We start from the raw sequence: 27,584 nt of genomic DNA, 5'->3' as shown, positions 1-27,584 counted from the left end.
AAGAAAAAGAACATTCTTTAACAGAAGTTTATTTAATTTGAATTGTCTACGAATTCTAAGATTTATATTTCTGTATTTTTCCTTCCTGGTTTCGCTTGCATGCGCTAATTACTTTTTTATTATTATTTACGACCACATTTAAATAACGTCAATATAAAAAGCATGTGAAGCAATCATAACTAGAGAAAAAACTATTGTTTTTAATCTTATATTACCATTTTCGAAAACTATGAAAACATATTTTATAGTTTTGTACTTTTTCTTACAATCAATTCGTATTGATCTTTTCATTGGCTATGAGGCTTCGATTTTTGGGCGGAGTCACAAAAAACAGCAGAAAATCCTAATTCGAACGGGCAACGTTTAATTTTTTTATGGTCTCTTATAAGATTGTGGTTGTTCTAACAAAATAGGTTGTTGGAGCAAGTGTACGGAATGGATATAATCCTCTTATTACGTCATATGGTATGAGCGGGGAGGGAGCCCTCGTATCGCGAGTGTAGTTATTCTAAATCACTGTAACAGTCACTAACCCGGAGAGAATTTCAATCTCAAGGGATAACCTCCCATTGTTGCAACTGTAGCTACTGTGACAAACAAGTCTTAATACTTGTAATAAAAATGTGTTTGAGGAAAACGGCAATAAAAAAAATTTGACAAATACCGATCCAAAATCCTTTACTTAAAACCATGTTCAATGATCAGCGAAAGTGCATGAATGGTATAGTAAAAAAAAAATTATGAACATATAATTAATGCCATCTATTGTGGTTAATTAGGTAAACAATACACATAGATTTATGCCGAGAGGCTAACTTCAACGCGTGCCTTAAATAAAAAGATCAATGCCATCTAGTACATTTTTATTAATTTACCTTAGAGGAAGAACTTAGGTTCGCATTTTTGCAGATGATAAAGAAGCGATACACAATCGACTAATCAAAACAAAGCATAAAAAAAACTAAGGTATAATTTTAATTTATCATTTTATTTATTAAACCAAATCAGGACGTTCGTAAAAGTATCAATGATTCGAAAGCTACGTATACAAGGGCTAAACAAGAGATAAATCAGACAGTCCAATCAAAATGGGATATCGGGGACAAATTATAACCGGGGAGGGTGTTGGAGCGTGTTTTTAAATTGCCCAACAATGCAATGTCTATTAATTTATTTAGTAGCCGTTTCAAAATGGCTTATCTTTAAACTGATACAGACAAAAAAAATCAAGTTTTTTTTTCAAGTTAATAAATAAAAGCAAACGATCACAAGGAAATGTGTTATTTATTCCGCTTATTTTCATGCTGTGCTACGGATTGGTACGTGAAACCGGGTTCTTATCTCTTGACACTCGTAATACTTTTTATCTGTTTTTATTGGTATGCCTAATACGTTTCTTTTCAAAGGGTAAGCCCTTGAGGACCACCGGCGTTTCCCACCGTATTATCTTCTCTTTACCAAAATCATTTTGACTGTTGTTACGAATTCATTAATAATATATCGTTTTCATGGGATCAAATTTAGGAAATAACTTAGATTATATTAGATGTTGGTGGTCCGGTCCAATAGATTTAGTGAATTCTACAATCCATATTTTTCATACTCTATTATTTTTAGAATGAAACAAATCCAGTAATATGTTTTTGTTTATGTTGATAAAATGAGTATTTGCTAGTACGCAGATAAACCATCGAGTCGTATCGATATTGATCGGCAGGTGCCTGCGACGACACGTCACTAGCGGGGCATTGCTCACGAGAAATGTCGGGCGTCTCGATTTATTTATTTTTCATTTTTTCGATTCGTCGCTTTGATTTACAATCGGCCGCTTTACTGCCGAACGGACTTTGTTAGAGGGAACTAACCGATGAACGATTTATGTCCGCCGTGCCCGTAACGTTTCGACAATGAGTTTTGTCCAAAACATATAAATGTTAAGTCATAACGTGCCCTCTTTATGTCCGAATGTTTTATATGTTAAGTGACGTTGCTAAATTGGCTTGCGGCTTAGCTGAGCGGTTCGTCTTTCGGACGATTATCCTCAATATCTTTATGATCTTGTCAATAGGCCATTACTCAAAAAAATACGGGCATTATTTTCGACTTCCCGAGAATAACTTCAAAAGCGAGGTTAGTTTTCATTGTTTTATTTTTAAAATACCACGGCTTGTAATAGCTTCTCCTTAAACACTTTATACTGTATATTTTAATATAGTATCTATAGGTTGGACGGTCGAGAGGTGTCCGCATAAATGATCGACATCCGCAGTTTGATCGATCACCGGACTTATTAATCGTTTTATCGATTTTTAATATCAACAATTACGTACTTATAAATAATATGAAGTGGAAGTAAATGGCGTTGCTCACGAGCTATCTTTAAAAACACAGTCACTTACAAATTATTTCTGTGCAAAAAAAATGATTTACGGATCGCCTATAATAATGTAATTTAAAAAAAAAACACATATTTTTTTGTTAAAATATCCATGTGTATTGTTTTTCTTATCTGAAAAGTAGGAAGAAAAATAGTTGCAATTTTAAAATCATATCTAACAATTTTTATTTTCTTCAATAAATTTACAGACCACAATGTAATGTTGTAATTAATTGGTGTAATACTGAAATACTGAATTGTTGTTTTGAATACAAAAGTTATTCGGTTTGTTAACAAAAGTTCGGGTTGAGCTTTAGCACCTGGCTTGTCTTCCGATTGGTTTTACCATAGACTTTAAAAGAGGACGAGAAATTAATTCATATAAGCATTTTAGTTTTAAAAACGCATAAGCTTTCTGTAATGAGTAAAGTAAAATGTATACATACCTATTTTAGACAAAAAAAATTTACTTAGAATGGAGGATAAGCACACGAGACACCCGGTGTTAAGTGGTTACCGGAGCCCATAGACATCTACAACGTAGTTGCCTTCTCTCACCTTGTGACTTAAGTTCTAAGTTCTAAGAGTCGCAGTATTGTTGAACGTGTTGATTTGTATTACACGATGTTATTATACCTTGACAGTGGAAGCCATTCGTGAAAATTTGTTAAGAAAGCATTTAATTACAAAAATTGGTACCCGCCTGCGGGATTCGAACAACGGCACAGTCGCATTGGTCGATACGAATGAATCGGGCGTCTTATCCTTTAAGCCACGATAACTCCAAAAGATGCAAACGTTCAAATAATGCTTATAACATAAATATTTGCGTTGCTGACGTCCATTCGTCATGAAGAGGGCCGTATACTCATCCACCTACAAGGGTAATAAAAAGTAAAAATAATACATCGTCATTGAAGCAACAAAATGGCGACAAGCAAATCGTCAACCAAGCACATAATATAATCATTTAGATTTGGTATACCGAATATTATTGTAATTTTCATTAATTTCCATATAAATGCTCTAAATATTACATATTCTATGGATCAGCAGCTTATTGTATGGCCCAAGGTGTGGAACGCTGTAAAAAATACAAAGCTTATGGCATTTAACAAACAATATTTAGTGCCGTTTTGACAGTTATTGCACTCAATGATTATTGTTGATTATGAGCGGTTATAATACAGTTTTTGCTCCGTTATAGGCTACAGGTGCACTGCTATTAAAATGAAATCGTTAACTTTACACAATCCGTTTTGAGGCTATTTTAATATCACGTTTTTTTTTTTAATATATATTAAGAAAGGTGGATTTCATAGTCCAAGACTTTAGAGTGGATTGTGTCAAATTTGATAGAAAAAATACAAGAGTACATACAGCGTTGCGGAAAATGGAAGTTGATCAAATCTATACCTATACCTATGTATGAGAAAATTAACATAAAACGTAACATATAACATAACCTATGACATAACATAATAATTTTACTGGTGGTAGGACCTCTTGTGAGTCCGCACGGCTAGGTACCACCACCCTGCCTATTTCTGCCGTGAAGCAGTAATGCGTTTCGGTTTGAAGGGTAGGGCAGCCGTTGTAACTGTACTGAGACCTTAGAACTTATATCTCAAGGTGGGTGGCGGATTTACTTTGTAGATGTCTATCGGCTCCAGTAACCACTTAAAACCAGGTGGGCTGTGAGCTCGTCCACCCATCTAAGCAATAAAAAAAAATATACCAACTAAAATTGACTTCAAAATATCATCAGTAAATGTAACTAAATGTATACCGAACAATGAATTGTTCCTGTCATACATTTTTTTTTTAATTAATGCACTATTTCATTTTTTTAAATAAACTGTTATAAAAAATCCACAAGAGGAAACGCATGTCTCGCGTGGGCGTTCTTACCGCATTTCGCTGTCAAAAGTGTTGTATTCAACATCAAATTGTCAGTTGTTAATTGAACTTAATTAAAAATTGTAATGTTCTGCTTAAATAAGCACAAGCTCAGGGTCCGATCGCATAACTATTATATGACGCGGCCTCTTCGTGACACGGCACGAGGCCGTGCGGTGAAAATGCAAGGTGCCGTGTCTATTTCTTTTTAATGCACAGAATTGATGCAATATGTATCGGAATTAGCAGTGTTAGCCGGATCAACGGTATCTTAGACGCTGCTCTATTTGTGATACTTTCAGATAATAAAGAAGCATTAATTTAATAATTAAGCAATAATTTGTGTTTCTAATTCTTCTTTCTTTCTGCGGGCCTACTGGAAGAGATTTCAACATGAAATAAGTAGTGCCCTTGTACTCTGTATCCTTATTGTCGTGTTTCTTCTAACAGCTGTGTGTACAAAATATATTAAATAAAATCAATAAAGAAGCCTAATAAACATTTAAAACATTCTAGAACTTTTCGTATCAATGTAACGAACCGTGCTCCGAACGAATTAATTCGCATTGTCGTCTAAAATAGCCTTAATATTATAATCTACTAGCGACCCGCCCTAGCTTCGCTTCGGAAACATTAAAACACACATGAAACCAAAAAAATAAAATAAAAAAAAAATAAAAAAAAGTAGCCTATGTTCATCAGGGACAATGTCGGCTTCTAATGGAAAAATAATTTTTCAAATCGGTCCAGTAGTTTCGGAGCCTATTCGAAACAAACAAACAAACAAATCTTTCCTCTTTATAATATTAATATATATTATAGTATAGACTACTAACGTTATTAACTCGAGGAATCGATTTAAGGATATCGATAACAACCCCTTTTAGTTTTATGAGAACGGATTCGCACTCGTAATTTTTTCGTTATTAATGCGGCGTATAAAGTGCCGATGCAGTCAGAAAACAAGTACCACGTCAGACGAGCGGTTAGTTCGGTAATCGGGCTTAATAAATCTTGTATGGGGTGTTGTTTGTTGGCTGGCATCGAACGGGGGGAAGCGGACATGTGCATTAAACTTAATTGAAATTTCGTTGTTGCAGCAAGCTACTTTGCACAAAACGATACTTTAGATTCAATGCATCCGAAATTAGGATATGTCATTTTCGTATACTTCGTATATTAGCAGTTTGGTTGATCGAAAATAGACGAATTCCCATTGTAAACATTTAAGATTAACAATTTTTACTGGTGGTAGGATTTCTTGTCAGTCCGCGCGGGTAGGTATCACCACCCTGCTTATTTCTGCCGTGAAGCAGTAATGCGTTTCGGTTTGAAGGGTGGGGCAGCCGTTGTAACTATACTTGAGATCTTAGAACTTATATCTCAAGGTGGGTGGCGCATTTACGCTGTAGATGTCTATGGGCTCCAGTAACCACTTAACACCAGGTGGGCTGTGAGCTCGTCCACCCATCTAAGCAATAAAAAAAAAAACTTTTGAGAATTCCATATATAAAAAAAAACGGACAAACTCATTTTGTACTACATACTTTCTAGTTAGTTTAGATCTGTTAAAAATACTTGTTAAAAAAGAACCATGGTGTTTTTTTTTGTATGTTACTACGGATACGTTTTATCTTAATTTAAACAAAGCAATTTAAAAAAATCAAGCAATCAATGGATTCGAAATGGCGATAATCGATTTTTATGAATATATTTGCTAAAACTAACAGCTAAAATGGACAAAGGTACCTACTTACAATTAGGTACAGTTACAATAAACGTAAGTTTTGCCTGCCTATTAAGATTATAAAGTTGTATGTTATTGCTTCAATGAAAGAATAACCCTGAATAATTAATTACACAACAGTCATTATAATTAACTTAAAAAAAATATCTAAACTACTTTAAGTGAAGATATGTGTGTTCTTTTGTACCGCATAAATCGTATCGATGATCATTAGACTTTTATATTAATAGTCGTTATCGAATTACAAATTCATTAGGGAGCCGTATAAAGCACATTGTGGTACAAAAATGATGAATGGTCAAAGGAATGGCTACCGGTTTATTCTGTTCAATGTGAAGAAATGAGATGTGGACACAATGAGACGCGTGGGTTGCGATTCGCCGCGCGCTCTCAACTCCGCGCTACCATTCGTTTACTTGGCTACCTTCGGGGCGCATTTCGCAAATATATTGCATTATTATAAATCGATGTTAAATGGCTTTCTGTACATTTGCGTTGCTCTGAGGAATTGTTTGAGATGATCCCCTCCCGTCATCGTAGCAGAGTTCATCCATATAATCTTGAGCCGCTACGTTCATCGACAGTGCGTTTCCAGAGGTCTTTTTTGCCACGTACCATCCGGCTATGGAATGAGCTCCCCTCCACGTTGTTTCCTGAGCGCTATGACATGTCCTTCTTTAAAAGAGGCTTGTGGAGAGTATTAAGCGGTAGGCAGCGGCTTAGCTCTGCCCTTGGCATTGCTGAAGTCCATGGGCGACGGTAACCACTCACCGTCAGGTGGGCCGTATGCTCGTCTGCCTATAAGGGCAATAAAAAAAAATTATAATGTCTTTACCAATAAAACAAGGAGGAAATTTAGATATCTTTAAAACAAAAATACTTCTATCACCATTCTGAATAATCATAATCTATTTGATCTTATAATAATAGTAAACTTATTGTCTGAATAGTGTACTTTTTAAATGAGAATGCTTACATAACTCAAGCCTGCTAAGGATCGTTTAGTGGACATTAACGCCTAAAACATAATGCACGATAAATAATTAACAAAAAAAAGGTTTGAAACGTTGATGGATACCGCGGAGCTGCGCATGCGCCGCTCGATGAAAGGCCGAGAGCGAAGCCTGACGGAGATTGATTACGTAATCATGGACATCGGTGATTTCGGGAATTTCATAGACAGTAATCATCATTCATCTCACGGCTCGTTGACCGTTGCATTGAAGAGTTCCTTACGACTTGATGCTTCGAGTGTTCAGCCATATAATCAAATTTCGATGTTAATTTAACGCATCGTTTAGTGGTGCAGAGGTGGCTGGAACGCGTGTGTGATCACACGGAAGCGAGTTGACACCGGTCACTCGGGTTCAGTGTGCTTAGTGTGAGTTTTTTAACGTTCTCGACAGCGTAAAAGTTAGCTCATATTTGTATGGAATGGGATCGTTTGCCTACGTTTGCCGTTAGGGGCGCTGTTCCAACTGCATACAAAATTGGGTTAACTTTTACGTTATCGAGAACGTTAAAAAACTCGCACTAAACAGTTCTTGGCTCCTCGAACAATGAGGTGGCATTCGGGCTGTCGACGCACAATTAGCTCTCCATTGTGCGACCGGTATTGTACGTAGTGCGCGGGCGCGGACGCCGACCCGAGACTGTTGGTTTAACTCCTACGCCCATTGTCGCGTCTTCAATCGCATTGCCATTCCGCTCTCATCGTCCTATAAACAAACTTCGCTTTTATTATCTTAGTATTAGATGCTTAAATAGATAATTATTTAACATTCCCGTTGTGAGTGCCGGTGTATTCGTTAGGTACCTGTTACGAGTCGATTAAATTTGATTGATTGCCTCGACTCACTTAATAACACGTAATGCTCGGAGCTTATTATTAATAATTGATATGTTTGTTTCGAATGTATTGGCAAGAGGTGACAGAAATTGGCAATGTTTTTTTTTTTAAGACCAATCGCAGTGCTTTGTGGCCTGAAGTGTACGTAGGACAGCTGTTACCGCAATACGATTCGACTTGATGTCGTGCCGCGACTTCAAGTCGAATCTGAAGCTACTGTAATACTGGAACAGCGAATTGACCCATTGGAATTTAGGGGTGCTACGCGTTGGCCACTGGTTTGTTAAATACGTTAGATGCGATTTTTTCCCATTGTTCATGAGCCTTTTTTTTTCTTTCCTACCCTAAGCTGATAGGCTTGAGAGGCTATTTCAGCGGAACCTTAACTAGTAGCTGAGCTCACGGGGCTCAAACCTGACGACGTTGCTAACACGAACCCTAGCAAGAGCCGTGCTTCGCAAAATCTACCACCGGATCGGAAACGCGACCCACTGAGAAGATCCGGCGAGAAAGTCAGTGGGCTGTGTCTGAGGGTTAATTTACTCGTCGAGCCCTTCGTCGCAAGCGACGGGTTCGACGAGAACGGCGACCGGTGCTTGAGGTACCTAAAAGCACCGTTAGTGGATCGGGAGGATCCGAAATGACGTGTGTGGGGCGACGTCGACTGCTTTCCATTCTTTCCGCAGGATCAGGAATGACACGAGCCGTAGAACAAGTTTAACACTTTTAGACGCATAAAATAAAACTATTCCACTGTTAACTACACTTTATTTCTTCTTTTTCTAAAATCTTCTTAATTAGAAATCAATTAAAAATCAACTGTCACCTTTTACGCCTTGCTCATTCAACCGTCTTCACCAACTTCCTTTTCTGTCATTCTGCCTGTCATTCTATTTTCCCTTTCTTATCTTTTTCTCTCACTCACAATTTAACGCTCCGTTCCACACTCTTTTATACGTTCCGTTCTTACCATATACACATTATATCTCAATCAGTATGTCTATATCTCAAATACAAAATATCATTTAACCGATGTTAGTTTTTGAGAAACAAAAGGCGTCTTAATGTGGAATGCTTCGGCGGGCCCACCGGCAGCGTTGGGTCACAGGGCGTTGGATCGCGCGTGCCCGTGTGTGGTACAATACGCGCGTAATGAAGTGGGCCGCGAGGGGGCGGCATTGTGCCACCAAACGAGCTATTGTGCACGGCCGCGCGACCCCCGACCTGCTCCTCGTTACCGATGCTCGCTCTGACCTCTGACAACGCGCAACGCGATGCCCGAAGACGATATGCGTCTCGTTATCATTTACCAGTTTTGTCAGTTAAATCGACTCTTATACCCGAATGTTCCCCGAATACTATGGTGGTAGGACCTCTTGTGAGTCCGCGCGGGTAGGTACCACCACCCTGCCTATTTCTGCCGTGAAGCAGTAATGCGTTGCGGTTTGAAGGATGGGGCAGCCGTTGTAACTATACTGAGATCTTAGAACTTATATCTCAAGGTGGGTGGCGCATTTACGTTGTAGATGTCTATGGGCTCCAGTATCCACTTAACACCAGGTGGGCTGTGAGCTCGTCCATCCATCTAAGCAATAAAAAAAAAGCTGTCGGTCCAAGGAACAGTGCGTTTTAAGTAGTGCGTCATCTGTCGCTACTAATTGGGGTTGGTCGTTGGGTTTGTCACACGGAAGCGATATACTTCGCGCGGCAGTTGCGGTGTGACTTTTTAAATCATAATCTCCGCTTCGGGCTAGTAAGTGTAATAAAAAAAAAAAACACGCGTCTCTGTCATTATTTCGGAGAAAGTGAGGGACGGGTGGTGTTTCAATAGTCGTCATATGCTGTCAGTTTTTTTTTCAAGGCAAGCGTTAATTTTTCACAGTTACCCCTCAGTCGAAATAATTTATTTTTATTTATATCCCGGGTGGTCTGAAAAAAACTGAAACTTGTTACGGAAGTCTTAATAATTATACAAAAAAAAAGAAACGTAAGCAAAGTGTAAATCCATACACGATTTTTGCATAAAATATAGTACCTACGATTTTTTTTTGATGTGCCTAAACAAAAAATCAGAATTTTTTATATTTTTGTTTGCCTGTTCATTCGAGCATTCAAATCGGTTTTGTTGGAATTTTACGATTAGACCCGAAACTGTAGGTATTGTGCAAACGTGGAAATAAAGACGAGCAATTAGTGAAAATCACAATATAGAATATCAATAAATGTTAGATGGCCAAGTCAATTAACTAATCAACATCAGTGAATATCTATAAATATAAATAAAATTGGAGTGTCTGTTTGTAATACTGAAATAGCCGCTTTTTACTACATGCAGATGAATATTATATACGGTACATACACCAAAATATTTTTTTTTACAATTTTTGTCTGTCTGTTTGTCTGTCTGTCTGTTTGATCCGGCTAATCTTTGGAACGGCTGGACCGATTTTGACGAGACTTTCACTGATAGGTAGCTGATGATATAAGGAGTAACTTAGGCCACTTTTTTAGACTAGCTTCGCCCCACGGCGTCACCCGCGGTACGACAATAGCCGCGGGTAGCATCGCGGGACTCAGCTATCAATAATACAATTTAATGTTTCCGAAGCGAAGCGAGGGCGAGTCGCTAGTCTTGAATATGTTTGTGACGTTAAACTCGGTACACATTACCGCTAATGCGACATAATTCTGTCCGTAGTACCGAAGCGAACCCGCGATGAAGTTATTATATATTTCCACGTCGGCGACAATTCGATAATTCGAAAATGACCGGCATACGTACACAATCCGGCCCGTGGTCGTTACCGAATCACGAAACTACCATGTTACTTTGATTTACGAAACGAATGTAGGTAATGCGTTTACGATAATGAGGTATAATCGCTTACTTGTAAAATGCAAACGGGTATCACTTTTTTTTATTTTTTTTTATTGCTTACGTGAATGTAACACGTGTCGAACATAAAACTAAAAATTCTTTAATTTATTGAAACTTTAATATTTAATAATCGCTATATGGGTGTATGTTATAATAAATTCATTATTTCATAGCCTATTAATATGCAAATCCGTGGCTTAATTAGCGAAGCTGTATCGTAGTGAATTTATTTATTTATGGCTTCGATGGATTGACAAGATCAGGACCTAGATAGTGTTATGTGGTCACCGGAGCCGATATACATCCACAACGTGAAAACAGCTACCCACTTAGAGACATGAATCTGTTTTATAGTTACAACCCTTCAAACTTATATAACTAGCTCACGGCAGAAATAGGCAGGTCGGTGTTATCATCTTTGCTCTCACAACGCCTTACCATCAGTGTGCACTAATAGTTCAAAACTGAACAGAAGATATTTGTTAAAAGCCTGAATCGCGCTGACGACATTTTCAAGAAAACTTTCCACGTATACAAATTCCAAAAACATAACATTCGGACCAAGATCTTCGCTGTATAGTTTCCCCCCAAAATTAATTGGTTTATTTTTTATGTTTATTTTAAATAGAGTTCTAAATCCAGCTGATGTTAAGATGTTACCGAAGATCATTACAGTGCATCGTGAACGCGACAAATAACTTTATGACACTAGTCTTAATTGAATGGAGATAGCAGCTATAGTATTCCTTAATCCAAGGAAGTCGCAGAGTAAGGCACATTACGCCAACCTCTAATAAAGGGAAAAGATAAGAAAGATGATGATGACTAATCTTTAAAGAGCAATGTGTAATAAATAGATTGAATGATAGTACCACGCTCGCACATTCCGGAACGCGTTCTAATTTTTTTCTGTCGGCAAAATAGAGATATGAATCTGAATGTTTTTTTTGTTAATAATTAATTTGTTTTTTCTATAAAACATTAGCAGCAATAACTCTATATCATGTCTCGTAATGAGTTATGGCTTGCATGATCAATTTAGTATCTGTGACGTCACGCGAAGTGATCATCAGCGTTGCCTTCCGTACAACTCACTTTAGGGTTAAAGAGTATCGATGGTTTCAAGTAATAATAAATTATATTTGCGGCAATCTATAGATAATTAACTTAATTCAAGAGTACGTTTAGAAATACAGATAGAAACGAGTAACAATTTAGCTATTTGTGTAGTGAAAATAACAAGTTCGTTTTTTGTTTGATGCAATTTTCAACTTCAGACCGAGTGTTTTGTTATAAATGTCAGTGGAGGTTAAGTGCGAACTTGAGTGTTCGATTCGTGTTTCCGCGTTTTTCCGAGTGGCACAATGATACAGCGGACGATGAGAGAAAGCGAGACGCACTAGAGTGGCGTCGCGGTTTCGTACACCGCCACCCGTCCGCGCCCGTAAGCTCGTAATTTGCCTTTCTATTAGAGTGAGGGCGTGAAAAAAGGAAAGCGTTTACGGAGTGTTTAATGCGAGCGAAAGGGAAGAAATATGGCCGCCCGTCGGGAAGAGGGAAAATTTTGGTTTTCAGACAGTTTTTGCGGAGAAGTGCATCGGCTCGTGAAGTGCGAGGGGGACGGAGATGTTTGTGGAGCCGCTCCCCGGTATAATTAGCGGAAGTCGTGGCTTAGTTTACCCCCGAGCTAAGGGCTGCGGGAAGGGAGTCCCTCTATTTGTCGTTTAAGAGTTAATCGGACGAGCGATTCGTCACCCTCGGGAGAGCACGCTGCCGGCAATATTATATCTTTATTACGAGCTCGTTACACGACAAACGTCCGCCTCGAGCGATTAACAAAACATGATTATTGATAAGTTCGTATCTCATTTCTAAGTGTCAACGACATCAGTGTTGTATAGTACCCGATAAGCGTTGATTGTAACTCAATAATTTGTTTATTGTGATATAAAAAATCCAAGATCGTGTCAAACACGTCAGGCAGTCAAATATAACCGTATGCTCGTATATTTTGTTTATTTTCAAAACTGTCCGGCGGGCACAGACTTGTAATATATCATTAGGCGAGGGGAAGTGACAAATACACCAGTAAACAGAACTCGTGTGCGGACTGTCAATTAACTTTAATAGCACACTTCGTCGCAACATGTGCTCTACGGGTAACTTATATTTGTTGCCTCTTTACGATACAAAATTATAGAATGCGACATAACCGAATGGGATTATTAATTTTTGTAGGCCTGTGGTTATCTCTGCGATTGTAGTTGCCTAGACATTACACGCGAATACATTCCAACAACATATTATAGCCTATACTAATATTATAAAGCTGAAGAGTTTGTTTGTTTGAACGCGCTAATCTCAGGAACTACTGGTCCGATTTGAAAAAAAATCTTTCAGTGTTAGATAGCCCATTTATCGAGGAAGGCTATAGGTTATATAACATCACGCTAAGATGGTTGGCTCACTATAACGTTTTTTATGCTAACCAAATTTGTTCTAAAATAAATCATTATTTGTAAACTATTCCACGCGGACGAAGTCGCGGGCAAAACCTAGTTATAGAAATAGTGAGAAAAGATTTTCCTTCGTAATTTTTCGGAAAAGTTCGTATTTATCGTGCTCTCTCAAATAGCTTTAGTACTCCATCTTTAGAGCCGTAGGGGTAAGTCGATTTGACACTGAACAATAAAGTTCCATATGAATATGATATGAATGGATATGAAAATGCCACTCATTTAATACGATCATTCATTGACAGTTCGGGTGTCATCGTATTCCGATAAAGATCAGAGTTTTCCCGAACAAAAAAATTCTCATTAAATCTGTAACTGCCATTCAGAATTTATTTTTGCATAATTTTTAAATTATACACATAAAAATTTAATAGATTTTTGTTGTTGTTTAATAGATATCTACAGGTATACAAAAGGTCGCCTAGTTAGGTGTAGTGGATGATGATCATGTTTAAAGTACTATGGGGCTGCTGTTTGAGAACCAAGTCAAATAAATTTGATATTTGAGATTTACTCTAAAGCGACACTCGCACACATGCTACCTACTGCTAAGGAGAAATTTTAATCTCCGCCATTACTTGTCACGACTGATTTAATAGCGTTCGGTCATCTACTTTTATGGTGGCTAGTAATAAAAATATATCCTAGTAAATACCGATGGTACTGTCCGCTACCGTTTATTATTCCACGTGAATTCCTTTCGCATTCGGTAGGATATTTTACGAGCGTGTTAGGTTAGGCGCGTAGAGAACCAATCAACGGCGAATAAGCGATGTCGGTAATTAAAGCCGATCGATCGCCTTACCTAATCAATAATCCGAGCGATAAGTCAATTAATTGCACATTCGTTCGGCCCGCACCCTCAGGTGGACCGTGAAACATTAAACCGTGCACTTTGATTATTTGACATTAGCCGTATATTTATTAATCGGTAATCAAAGTGGATTTTTTAATTGCTTTAATGATTGAACGAGCTCACGTTCCACCTGGTGTTAAGTGGTTGCCGGAGCAACTTTTACTGGTGATAGGACCTCTTGTGAGTCCGCGTGGGTAGGTACCACCACCCCGCCTATTTCTGCCGTGAAGCAGTAATGCGTTTCGGTTTGAAGGGCGGGACAGCCGTCGTAATTATACTTGAGACCTTAGAAGATGGGTGGCGCATTTACCAAGATGGGTGGCGCATCTCAAGATGTGTGGCGCATTTACGTTGTAGATGTCTATGGGCTCCAGTAAACACTTAACACCAAGTGGGCTGTGAGCTCATCCACTGATCTAAGCAATAAAAAATAAATAAATAAAAAAGCCTGTAAATATGTACGCCGTAAATGCCAGAATACACCTTGAAACACGAGTTCTAAGTCTCAGTGCTATAAGTACCACATAAAACGTCTGCTTTACTGCTTCAGGGCAGAAATAGACAGGGTGGTTTTTTTAATGTTCGAGAGATTACTAGTGGCCCGGAGGCTTTTCTAGTTTTACCAGGGTAGGTGGGCAAGCAAGGGCTCAGCCACAAGCAGAGTGGTGCCTACCAGTGCGGGCTCTCAAAACGTTTAGAAAAGTTTTTAAAAGCGCAGATTGGCAGAGAATTCACGGCAGTAAGATAAAAATGTGAATATTGCCGCTTATATTTTGTTTTTGAATCGAAAGAACAGATTGCTGTTAAACCGGCAATTAAGATTGAAATTACTAGTGTCAGAGCATATTAAATTTCTGCTCTAGATGGACGGGATAGTAATTATATATAATACAAGAGGCCGGATTCGAACACCCATATTGACAGATTATCAGCAAGTCATCTCAGTCAAAAACCCAATTTAAAGATTCGTCAATGTTATAAGAACACTTATTGCATTCGTATGTCTTTTTTACGTTTGAAGGTTTGTGATTTTTTATGTTTTTCCATTGTGCACCAGAGAAAACTTGTCAACAAAAACATCTATGTGTGTGGCAAAACATTCACATTTATATATGCAACCAAAGAACCAACCAAACTTTTGAGTTCTACAACCAAACACATTAATTATAACAGAACTGTGCTTATGAAAATATCCTTAAAAACGCAGGTCTTCGAAGACTGGTTAGTTCACTAAAGCACAACGGGAGATTTTCCAGGAAGGTACTTCCTTGCGTACAAGGCCATTAATTACGTGACAAAAGTGTCGTGTGTCCATTGAAAGGCAGTTTCAATGAAGAAACTTAAGTTCGGTGTAACCGGATTTAGGGTTCATTTTTCAGTACATTAAAACTAATGAAATGTATATCTATATAAGTATATATAAAAACGAATTGCTGTTCGTTAGTCTAGCTAAAATTCGAGAACGGCTGAACCGATTTGGCTAATTTTGGTCTTAAATTAGTTGTGGAAGTCCAGAGAAGTCTATAGAAGGTTTAGATAAATATGAAAATGCTCGGAATTAAATAAAAATAATAATTATTTCCTTTGATGTGTCCCCCGTCGGACGGATTCCTTTTGTTTGTCTTAAGTTTATTTTATACAAAAGTTTAGGTATTTTATTTATCGATTGAGGCACTACGAAGCCTGCCGGTTCAGCTAGTTTGTGTATAAAAAATAGCAAATGATATTCGCAATGATATCGACGATACATGAAGACTTGAAGTCGTCGTGGCCTAAAGGATAAGACGTCCGGTGCATTCGTATATAGCGATGCACTGGTGTTCGAATCTCGCTGGCGGGTACCAATTTTTCTAATGAAATACGTACTCAACAAATGTTCACGATTGACCTCCACGGTGAAGGAATAACATCGTGCAATAAAAATCAAACCCGCAACATTATAATTTGCGTAATTACTGGTGGTAGGACCTCTTGTGAGTCCGCACGGGTAGGTACCACCGCCCCGCCTATTTCTGCCGTGAAGCAGTAATGCGTTTCGGTTTGAAGGGTGGGGCAGAAAAAAAAAAAAAAAAAACTTGGAATTGGAATATTCAAATGAATCAACTTTATCATGGAAGTGTTAGTTATAACTGTATTTTGCGCTCTTGACCGGACTTATTCGGAGCTGAAAGAGGGAATAATAACCTACCATTAACAGAATACAATACTCATGTACCACGCAATATAGAGCAAAATTCTCGGGCAGTTTTCACAGTTCATTCTTCACAAGGAATCTCTAACCCTGAAGTCTTATACATAATCATGAAAATATTATTATTGTACCTTTCCATAGTGCATCGTTTTACCAGTGTATTTTGTAAGTTCTGTTCTATTATTTGAAGTGATATTAGTGAGTGTTAATGGTGTTAAGGCATTTTTAACTTTACTAACAGGATAATGTAACATCGTAATAATTGGCACGAAAAAAAAAACATGTTCTTGAATTTACAGTACCTACAGTAAGTATAGGTCTGCGCTGTGCCAGTGTAGGTCAGAGAGTGGGTGGCATTCGCCACGATGGCACAATGGTGTTTGGGTTGGCATTCGTCACGGGGCGCCGACGACGCACGACAGTATCCAAATGATTGATGATCCTCGTTCAAAAACAACATAAAGCCTACGGAACAATAATAGGAGCCATACTTCGCTTTCGCCACTCCATTTATAGCTCTAGATTTAAAAATAAGCGTTAATTACAAGTATCAAACAAACGACAAGACAAAATAAATGAAAAGAATCGAAACTTTACAAGATGTTATTTTAATTTAGGCAGATTATGATGTTAAGGAACGGTGAGGCGTGGAGATAAATATTCATGAATGGGTCGATGGCCCATACGGTCAAATTAGCGCGGCACTACCATCCTACTTATTCCTGTCTTAATTTTGTTACTAGTTTACTTACTTACTAGTTACTAACGGTTAGTTACTAATATATAACTGAGTTTTCGACCTCATGCCTCATGTTAGTAGGCGACGATATTCACGTTATGTTCAATGGACACAAACAAACTAAAGCTAAAAATTACAAAAAATAATTTATTAAATTTAAAATTTATTAACACATCCCGCTTACTTACTACAACTTACTATTATGTTAATAAGTGCGCGAATAAACATTACGGCTTTCAAGCGAAGCGCGTACTTGACTTATTGTCTAGAGAATGGCAATATCTTCAATACGGCCGCGAGAAATTTATGAATCGTCATACGTACGCGGCACCTACCCGCCGTAATCTGAGATAAGCGCGGCGATGTCTGAATCGATAGGTGCACGAAACATTCGTAATCTCCGGAGGGCTTCGTAAATAAAAATAATTTCATATCGAGAAGACAGGTGCAGCGTCGGGTTACGCAGGCGATGCCCGAGCGCTTACCTCATTAACATTCGAAGGAATTAGATCGCCGGGCCAACTCAGTACAGGTGCAGCCTGTCTCATCAACCGATCACACTTAGAACGAGTCGTGGCACTATCGCAACTGTAATCACGATATTAAGTAGCCAATAAGTTTCATTAAACATTTGTAATTTAACTAGTAGCACTGGTGCCTATTTGTTGATTAAATTTAAATATTTATGATGAAGTCACTGTCGTGAACTAATCATTATATTTTACATTATAAGTGATGTATACGTATGTATATGTATATGTGAGGCAGAACAGTGTCGCGCGGCTCTGCCCGTGTTAAATTTTGTAGTTCACAATATAAACTTACCTACTTGAAGTGAAGGATGACTGGTGGAATATACCAATAAAAAAGTAGGAAATTTCACGGCAATCAAATAAACAACGCACTATCACATTCTTGGCATACGAAGAACGAAATCAACAGACAAAGAAAACAAATAAACAACAAAAACAACTAAACAACCTTACAAATTATGATCTGATATATAGGTGATACACAGGTTTTCGACATAAGTGCAACCTGAAAATTCGTCTTTTGTTGCCTTACAGTGCAGATATATGTATGATGAGGAGGATATGCCCATAGACAACAGGTTTTTCTAAAATTCACAAGTGCTCATAAACGCTGCAATAAATTGTTTAGTACAGGATGTGTCTCGCGCATAATCAATAAAATTGCAATTAAGCCATGTGTCATCGTTGAATTATTTTTTCCGAATACAAAGTAGCATTTGTTAACTGATCAATAAACGATTTGTGTGCAGAGAATTTGTTCGATTTGTTATATAATATGATAGAATAGAAGGAGAACAAAAACTTGCACACTTTAGAATTTAAAAGATTGTTATGTCGTGATATTGATTTAAGTGATGGCGTCATTTGAACCGTTTCCTTTTCTGCCATTGCAGCCTAGTATCGAGTAGAAAAGTGGATGCGGTTTCGCTGCGCCTTAAAAACCACAATTACATCTAACCAAGATTGTAACCGGATTAATACATTTTTGTGTTCTGTTGTCGCGTGACCTGAAGCAGTTGGAGGAATTCAGGCCTTGTCATTTATAACTGCGTAACAACCTGCCCGAATACTCGAATTTTTTGAGAGGGGCGCAGCTCGCTGCTTTCATACTTTGTTAGTCAAACGGTCAAAATTTCTGAACCTATCAAGTTGTATCAAGTCAACAATATATAATGGTCCCGCGTACACAAAGAAACCCTCTCCCCTCTCGTATGGAACAGCCCTTATTGCCAACCCGACCGGAACGTTACATAGGGATAACAAACTACAAGCATTTTCGTGTAGAGATCTTCATATTTGGACGTATGAGCGGCCGTTACACCAGTAGTCTACAAAGCGTAGTAATTCATAAAACGCCTCATTAAGCCTGCTTAATTTTCGTGGTTATTATTTTATGATTGTAAATTATGGAAGAGCGGTCTCGAGATAAAAGAATTTATTACATTAATATTCATATTTCGCTTCCTTGAATTCCGTATTAGTAAATTTAACGACACATTCGTGGAGCTATTAGGTAATTAGTTTCGTTTTAAAAATTTTATTAAAAAATACGGTTGATATGTTCGCTGCTGTCGAAAGCACGTCAGTCGCCCGGAGCACCGAACAGCTTAATAGAGACATTTTAATCTCCCAGATTACAAGTGGACAACTGACTTGTCACCAAACTGCTAGAGTGTTTTATCGGTGACGGATCAGTGTCTTCTCATATCAATTGGAATTCAAATTGCCCGGTGTTCACTCAAGTGTAAATCTCTAAGAAAATTTGAAACGAAATTGAACTTTATTTTAAGTAATGGAGAGTGTTTTATTGTTTGAGCTATCCGGGAGCATTTGCCCGCGGCTGTAAAGCCCGATTTGCCTTTTGGTTGATACTCTACGTCTGATCCCGTTCTTAGCTAACCGTTTTGACGGGAATTTAGATTTGGGGATTGATAAAATGGTGAAACATTTTAGTTTTTCTATTCTATTTATTGGATAACACTATGTTTGTTGTTTCAATTTATTGGTACTTATTCAAATTATAGCTACTGCAACACAAAAATACTGATTACCTTTTGGTACCATTGTAAATGCAGTTGGTGTTTTAGACTCCTTGTGTGACGAAATTACAAGACTATTTCCAATGAATACGTTGGGAGAAGTAACTTAATTAATATATTACATTTTTCACAAGTTCTTGTTATATGAAAACAAAACGTTACAACGTCAAAGTATACCAAATTTATTATGATAATGAATTAGTTTTTTAAAGAATAAATTTAAAGATATTAATCACTTATTTATTTGTGAATTTCCATTAAGTTTATATCAATACCACCTCAAGCGCTTGATACTTATACGCTAGTTCTAACTTAAGATAGCTGGATAAAGACTTCTTTCAATTGTGCACGGTGCCATCATAAATAGAGATCTTGTCAATGACATCTTAAGATACTTTTTTTTTTCTACAATCAGATCTTTTTAACTGTTTTTAAGTAGAGATACCATCCAGAACTGAAATAATCATAGGAAATATTTCGATCAATCACTAAACGTCAGGGGATCATAATGAAGACATTTGACACGCTTGCTGCATCACGAAAACTTTTTGATAGCTATCACGTTAAATATCTATCCATATATTTATTATGTTACCTTTAAAACGCAAACTTCGGACTGATTAATTTACTGATTCATCACGACTCGGGAGTTTTGACAGGTTTCATAGGATGCTTTTCTAAATAAAAAAGGGAACAACGGCTGTATTCAGTGTTGCAAAAATAAAAAAACAGCACGTTATGTAAATTCTTCGATAGGTTCTTTTATAGATTAACCGGCATGGGCTTTCTGATTAAACATATTTAAAGGTTATTATAACGTGTCATTTGGAAAAATTGCCTTTTTTTATTAGATCTACTACACTGCGCTTAGCCATAAATATGTAACTAGCCCACTGCGCTTTATATCGATTAACTAATACCGAACCTTTTTATCTGACTATGAGTTTTTACTTTAGTAAGTCAGCAGCATCAGACTATTTTTAATTTACAATAAGAACTAGGGTTTATTTTAGGTTTAACCAAGGTCAAACAACGGTAATTCTACGCTGGCTTTGTGAGCTATGGATAACCACATAGCAGCCAAGAAGTGTAGTCTTCGGAAGGCGATCTATATATACCTGCAGACATATCAAGTAGGTACGTTTTGCGATGGCGGATCGGAGTTTGAATCAACAATGAGTGTGTCTGCGGTGTGCGCGAGGCGTGTCCGCGCTTCATCGATCGCAGCCTCCGACGCTCCTCGACGACGTCTGGTCCCAGCACCCGCACCCCGCCCGACCCCGCGCACGTTAGCGCCCCGACCGACTGCATTTACCACCCGCGCCACCCCTCTCATATACATATCATGTACAACATCCACCTGTCTACCCTCGCTGTCTGCTAACCAAACGACCTCGGCTAGCGCATTATATTAATTCCGAGCAGCGAGCGCAAATATAGTGTTTTATAAATCAATTAAGTAGAGGTGTTGATCTACATCGTTAGACGTTCGCGTTTCTCGTTTGCGAAAAGCGTAATTAAATTAATTTACGTCTTGCGAGCGACCTGCAAACGTTATTTGTGCGCATTAAAACGAAATCGCGTTATAAATTTTACGCGCGCCTCGTAGCCATGTTAATGTGCCCGAGAATTTTGTGTTGTTTATTACGAGTATAACCTAACAAAAGTTTTACGTATCGATTCCGATGAATTCGATTTAGGTATGTTGGTGGTGAATAAGTTAAAAAGAAACACAGTCTCTGCTCTCGTCTCCTTCAATGAGACAAAGAGAATAGTTGCCAATAATCACAAGGTATAGCATAGGTTTTTTTCACATTATTAAGCTCTCTAGTGTTTATTGAACTATTTCTCGTATGTAGATTTCGGGGTTATTGTTTTATGATGGTTTTATAAAATTATCGCTAATTTAGAAAATCGTTTATTGTATAGCATAAAAAAACATGTACACGATATTTCCTTTAATGTCTAAGGGTTTAAGGTGTGTTTTAAATTACCTAGGTATTCAGTTAATGTTCATCAGTCAGCTACTTACAAAGTTTTTTCATCATTTTTTTGTAAATAACTTTTTATTTCACTAGATGACTAAAGATTTCGTGACCCAGCTGGTTTTGAATGGTTTCAGCCTGAGATGTCATTTAGAAAGTCTCAATTGTATTGTATAATGGCTGACCAAACTTTCAAATCGGAAAGCATGATTGCCCCGCGGTCCAAACAGCAGGGTGATACCCACCCGTGTGTCACCTCAGAATACACTCTATTTACTACAAATTGTAGCCGATATCAGTATTTTAAACTTATTTTAAAATGTCACTCCCGGAATGAATTCATAGAGGCCCATGACTGCTCACGTCGAGGTAGCGGTCATATTATTTAGCCCGGCCGTGATATGTGGTCACAATTTTTCCACTTCAACCTGTAACGACTTGTTGTTCAGATGCGTACCGTGCAAGATGTGTTGCGCACGTAGATCACAACAGGTCATTAATTTTGCCAGCAGCTGACTGCCTTACACTATACAATTAATCTTAGATTATGCATTTACACAAGCGTGCATATCTTTGTACAAAACGTTTGTAAAACGACTTGTTTTCGATATAGCAAAGGTTATTTTGAGCCAATTACTAAGATTCCAGATTCCAGTTGATGGTTTTGGATTGGGTTGGGATGGAGTAATTGATTTCAAAATAATAGGTGCCACCGATAGGAGAACTGGCTTATGGGTCACTTGATGGAAAGTAGACAGGCAGAAGCATCGTTTAACATTGCTAATTATCAAACTGGCACTGTGGAGCTTCTGTCAACCGCACAATACTCATTTAATTCTACTTAATTGACAAATGAGACATTCTCTTAACAGGAAATAACTATAGAGTAGACTTATCTAATCGTTGTAATAAAAGCAATTTAGACAGAAAGAACTCTATTGTGGTGAAATGTAGATGATACAAGCAGAATGAGAATTATGCCATTACGTAATCCGTAAAAACTGCCTATTTTCAAAGGAAATATGCAACAAATTTAAAAATCCGCACTTACAATGTTGTCTTATAAAACTGCAACATTAGTTACGGTACCATTGTAAGTTGGAGTAGTTTTCTACAAGCATCGGCGTCACGGTGTGTTGGGTTTTATAGGCACTTCTCGGTTCATTTCCCACGTACAGGCGAGAAACGATGTCTGTCAATGTGCGACCCGGATAGAGTTACTAACCAAAATTATGTGCATTGTGCAGCCGAGCTCGCCTCACCTGGTCATCGGGGTTTCATTAGTTACAGTTAAGCGTTTCATACTTAATTACCACAAGGATAGGATTCTCCTGTGTTACGGACGGAATGAAGTCATTCGGGCAAAAACCAAAGTGATCAATATAGCTCGCAGAGTTAGTAAGCTGAAGTGGCACATATGTCGCAAAACGGATAACCGTTGGGGTAGACGTGTTCTGGAGTGGAGACCGTAAAAGTAATGTTGGACGCCCTCCTGCTAGATGGAGCGACGACCTGCGCAAGGCAGCTGGCAGTAACTGGATGCGTGGAACCGAAGATCGGGTTCAGTGGCGAGCTTTAGGGGAGGCATACGTCCAGCAGTGGACTGCCGCAGACTGATGATAATGACGGGCGGAACGTATTCATACAAGACGTAAACAGATCGCGCACACTTACATCGACACAATCACATCATTAAAACAATTTTAACTGAAGAAGCACCATAAGAACTAAGACAGGTACCAGAATTGTAGTAATTAAGTTAATTTAACTTAATGAGATATGTATTACATTTGTTATATGACGTTGATACGTGTTCAAATTTTCAATTTAATTGGTTTCACTGATGGTAGGGACGGTGAGACCGCACGGGTAAGTACCACAGCAATGCGTTCCAGTTTGAAGGGTGGGGCTGCCGTTGTAACTATACTGAGACCTTAGAACTTACATCTCAAGGTGGGTGGCGCATTTAGGTTGTAAATGTCTATGGGCTCCACTTAACGCCAGGTGAGCGGTGTGCTCGTCCACCCATCTAAGTATTAAAAAAAACATATAGATACAGGTTACACTAGTAAAAATGTTTTGAAAAAATATTGAACCGATCCGAAATCAACGACAAACACCACGCAAGTCCTGCTTAGACTAATGGGTTTAGCCAAGCATGAAATCCTTAAAAAGCCGAAATGACAATTGTTATAGGCTGGCTTATAATGGTAATTAGGAGTTTACTACTATAGAACACTATAGTGACGTACTATGTATGTATGTAAAAGAAGATATTTAAGAATACTAAGATAAGATTCCCAAAATAAATGTATAGTAAGCATTATCGTTATTCATGTTTAGTTTAGCATTAAAATTAAAATCTCCGAGGATGTCATAGCAGCAATGAAATATATAAATCATAAAATTTTAGTATGTTTGTTTCTTTATTCGTGACAAGTTTGCAAATAGTTTAACCAAATTGTATTCAAAGGTATTTGTATTTATGACGCCAGCAGTTTCAATAAATAAGTGTAAATCGTATATTTAGCCACTATAGATTTGTGTAATACACTCAATATTGTGGTCACCGAGCCGAGCTTGGTCGTTGATTAGAAATTGTTCATGGAATGATAAATTGATTTCGCAAATACTACCAAATAAAATGTTGTACCCAAAACGAGTTTTGTACTTTTAAACCGAGCTTTTGCTTATGTGGGTGGACGAGCTCACAGCCCACCTGGTGTTAAGTGTTTACTGGAGCCCATAGACATCTACAACGTAAATGCGCCACCCATCTTGAGATATAAATTCTAAAGTCTCAGTATAGTTACAACGGCTACCCCACCCTTCAAACCGTAGCGCATTACTGCTTCACGGCAGAAATAGGCGGAGTGGTGGTACCTATCCGTGCGGACTCACAAGAGGTCCTACCATCAGTAAAAAAACTGATTGAACATTAATCAATATTATCAAAAAAATTAAATATTTCATTTAATGTTACTATAACTGCGCCTGCTGCTTCGTCCGTTATAATTGCAATTGATATAAATCTATCAATTTACGGGAGGGCTTAATTTTTACAACGACCAATTAAAATAAATAATGCTATAAAACGTAGGACTTAAATACGTTATAATCACCGTTATTTACAATAACTTTTGAGTTTACTGAGCGAATCGTTTAAGAATAATCGTAAATGCGTCTCCGTATTAACCGCTCTGGGCCGTGGCTCAATAGGAATTATCATCTCGTTTATATTCAAATATTACAAAATAGTTTTAAATTTTACGACGTTGAAAAACCAACAGATTAACAGTTTATAAATATGAATATATTATTATTAAGATATGAATGTTCGTGTCGACATTTGGACTAGCGAAATTTATTGATCCTGATTTAATATTTTTTATTGGTCTTGTATTATAGAATACGGTTTTGATAAATTAAATTCAACTTAATCTGTGACCATTTGATGGCTACAGAATATTTTGCTATTAAGTTTTGGTAATTTTAAATGATTACATTTTTTGAAGATTTTTTACATTATTTCAACGGAAAGGCTTATTATTTTTGTGATCAACATTCATAAGTCAGATTTTTTTTAAATTTGTTGATTTCCTCAATAAAAAGCAATGTTTTACGGGAAATGAGCTTTTTTTTTCCTTCCTAAGCTGATAGCCTTGAGAGGCTATTTCAGCGCAACCTTAACTCGTAGGTGAGCTCACGGGGCTCAAACCGGAGTGAGGAATTGAGCTAACGAGTTGCTAACAAGCTGCTTTTTCCTACCTATCCTACCACTAGATGCTAGACTAGAGCATACGAGTTTAAATATCTGTTATACGGTTATCAGAGATGAAATCTGCCTAAAACCATAAAGTTGCTTTGTCATTATCATTGCATAGCGACTACCACAGCCCTTAAACCAGACTGTATTACTGCTTCAGAAACATACAGGATTGTGGTAGCTACGCGGACTCACTAAATGAATCATTTACTGGTGGTAGGACCTCTTGTGAGTCCGGATGGGTAGGTACCGCCGCCTTGCTTATTTCTGCCGTGAAGCAGTTAATGCGTTTCGGTTTGAAGGGTGGGGCAGCCGTTGTAACTATACTTGAGACGTTGTATCTCAAGGTGGGTGGCGCATTTACGTTGTAGGTGTCTATGGACTCCAGTAACCACTTAACACCAGGTGGGCTGTGAGCTCGTCTACCCATCTAAGCAATAAAAAAAAAAAGTGTGTGTGTCCGCTCCGACGCACGACTGGAGTTTACTGGATATAAAAAATTAAACGAAACAATACGAGAAATAGTTCTATATTACGACAACACGATACACTACAGATTATTAACAAATTAACGAGACACAAAACAAACGACTAACAAATATATGAAAATACAATAATGAGAGAAACGCGCGATCAGTACGAGGCTTTGTGGCGGACTGCCGGCGCAGCAGCCCGGCGTCACCTGCGATAACGCATTTCGTGTGACATGCGCAATCAGGCGCATAACGCATTTCGTGTGACATGCTAGTACGATTTTGGTCCCCATAATTTTCATACCCCGGGCCTATATATGTAAATCGATTCTAAAGGAGTAAACTCCAAAAAACTTTTGAGAATTCCATATATAAAAAAAACGGACACTCATTTTGTACTACATACTTTCTAGTTAGTTTAGATCTGTTAAAAATACTTGTTAAAAAAGAACCATGGTGTTTTTTTTTGTATGTTACTACGGATACATTTTTATCCTAATTTAAACAAAGCAATTTAAAAAAATCAAGCAATCAATGGATTCGAAATGGCGATAATCGATTTTTATGAATATATTTGTTAAAAGTAACAGCTAAAATGGACAAAGGTACTTACAATTAGGTACAATTACAATAAACGTAAGTTTTGCCTGCCTATTAAGATTATAAAGTTGTATTTTATTGCTTCAATGATAGAATAAACGCTACACAACAACAATTATAGTTAACTTAAAAAATATTTCTAAACTATTATACTTTAAGTGAAGATATGTGTGTTCTTTTGTACCGCATAAATGAGCTCGTCCACCTTCTTAAGCAATAAAAAAATAAGTACGCGGGCTCACTAAATGATCTACGCCCATCAAAAAAATATAAAAAAAACAAACTTTCATAATAATTGCATATAACTTATCAATGAAGTAGAAAATTGTAAATAAAACCTTCAGCTGTAAAACAGATAGAAAAGGGACGAGATGTAGCGGTCATTAACGGAATGAAGCCATTAGAAGCGTGTAAAACAGTTAATTACTCTGTAATCTCGGGCGCAGTCGCGACGAGCTTCGACGATTGTTATGAACCACGGATAATGAAGTCTCTTGTTACAGATTGTACGTAACTTTCATTCTGAGAATTATTTATGTACTTTTTTATATTCTGATATAGACGGGCTGTTATAAAATTTTGAAATGGAGACAAAGTCAAAATCTCTAGTGCAACATACGTAACCGCGTAAATCAGAAGGCATTATTTATTAGCTGCAAAAATAGTTCGCATGGTGGTAGGAATACGTCCTGCATCACCACTATTGTATTATGACAGAAAATATCATTGAAATACTAACGAGAGCTGCGAAACAGTTTTAACTCCATCGCATAAACAAAGCCAAACATTTTCATATAATTTCAACATTTAAGAACTTAAAAGGTCAATTATTATTTTTTACTATGTCCGGAACAGACTGCTTTTTGGGGGATTTTGTATTTGATCTGATGAAGGTACAAAAACACAGTAGAGAGCTGTTGATGACTTTAAAAAAAAACTTCCACGCAGTTCACACGCGCTAGAACTAAAGACTTCAGAAATAATAACTAGTAATCTCTCTTATTCTCTCGCATCTTAAATATAGATGTTTGGCTCTTTATAGTATCGCTTTTTGGCTGGAATTTCCGTTTTATCGATTTTAAAATCATAACGGTGCTAAGGAAGTGTTTTTAAAAAAAAAACACGTTTGGCACTCG

The 27,584-nt window shown here is 37.6% G+C and overlaps 1 protein-coding gene across 2 annotated transcripts in view; it reads left to right on the top strand.

Annotated features, from left to right (window-relative positions):
• The window catches only part of LOC101738629 (T-box transcription factor TBX20), an 83,000-nt gene that overhangs the window by 9,637 nt on the left and 45,779 nt on the right, over positions 1-27,584 (top strand). The window lies entirely within an intron of this gene.

This window comes from Bombyx mori, chromosome 4, assembly GCF_030269925.1.
Source record: "Bombyx mori chromosome 4, ASM3026992v2".
Classification (NCBI taxonomy): Eukaryota; Metazoa; Arthropoda; class Insecta; order Lepidoptera; family Bombycidae; genus Bombyx; species Bombyx mori.
This window is presented reverse-complemented; position numbering and strand designations above follow the sequence as displayed.